This window comes from Octodon degus, unplaced genomic scaffold (genome assembly GCF_000260255.1).
Source record: "Octodon degus isolate 3935 unplaced genomic scaffold, OctDeg1.0 scaffold00049, whole genome shotgun sequence".
NCBI classification, from domain to species: Eukaryota; Metazoa; Chordata; class Mammalia; order Rodentia; family Octodontidae; genus Octodon; species Octodon degus.
In genome coordinates this window covers 637404-638582 of record NW_004524625.1, presented here as the reverse complement: position 1 = coordinate 638582, position 1179 = coordinate 637404, and positions in this window count along the sequence as shown.

Genomic DNA, 1179 nt, shown 5'->3' with positions numbered 1-1179 from the left:
TCTTGCCATTTTGCTCTTGCTGTTTTCTGCTGCCATGAACTACTGCCCTCTGCCACATGCCACTTTGCCTTGAAGCCAGCTGAGTATGGACTGAAGCCTCCACTAACTGTGAGTTAAATAAACCTTTCCTTCCTTGGTTTGGGGTGTTGGGATATTTTGTCCCAACAATAAGAGAAAAGTAACTGAGACAGATAGGAACCTAGAAACTAGGACATATAGGTGGTGGTGAGTTCTTTGGGCTTACCTTTTGTCTCATATATCCTACATTGTGAATTGGAGAAGCTAGCAATCCAGGTATGCCAATGGGGACAGATAGTTTTTTGTTTTTTGGTGGTGGAACCGGGGATTGAATTTAGGCCCTTGCACTTGCCAGGGAAGCGCTTATTTTACTGAGCCAGCTCCCCAGCCTCAGATAGCTTTTTAAAACCCTAAGTTTTTTTTTCTCTAGTTAAAGGACTGGAAAAATAACACCCTCACAAATTATACAATTTCTAGGCTGTAAGCATTCTACTCCAGCTGAAATACTACAGAAAAACTATGCCTCCACCCATATCTCCACCAGCAGATGCCAAGTGGAGAGTTTAGACTTCTATACCCAGCTCTTCCCTAATGAACCTAATGAACCTAGTCTTCTCCCTCTCCTTACTCCTCAGTTTATGTCAGGAAAGACAGAGTGAAGCTTGGACTTTCATTCTCAAAGGGTTTTCCACAAAACCATTTCCTAACAGTTCCCCCACCCTTTTGTTGGCTGATGTCACATGTGAAAACTAGCATTCCATCTACTAGAGGTAACTAGGCACCCTCCCTTTCTCTGCAGCAAAGTATCTGACAAGGACCTAGTGAAGAGTCAAAAACTTTTTCTGTTTGGTAGTAATAAGGTGACCCCAAAACCATCTTACTAAACTGAAATGCATGTTTCCCAAATTCTAATGTATATGTCTTTGATCTTGTCTTTGCTGTTTTTTTTTTTTTCGGTTATATTGCATTTTATTTCTTTTTTTTTTGACATCAGTTATTTTAAAGAAAAAAAAAATAAAAACAATGGTACAAAATCTCAAAACAAGATTTTAGGAGGGTAACAGTGGTTAGTACATTGTGTATTGTTACTGCCAAAGTAGTTTCTCATATTACAAGATATAGGCAAGAAATAATAAATAAACAACATAGGTACAAACCTCT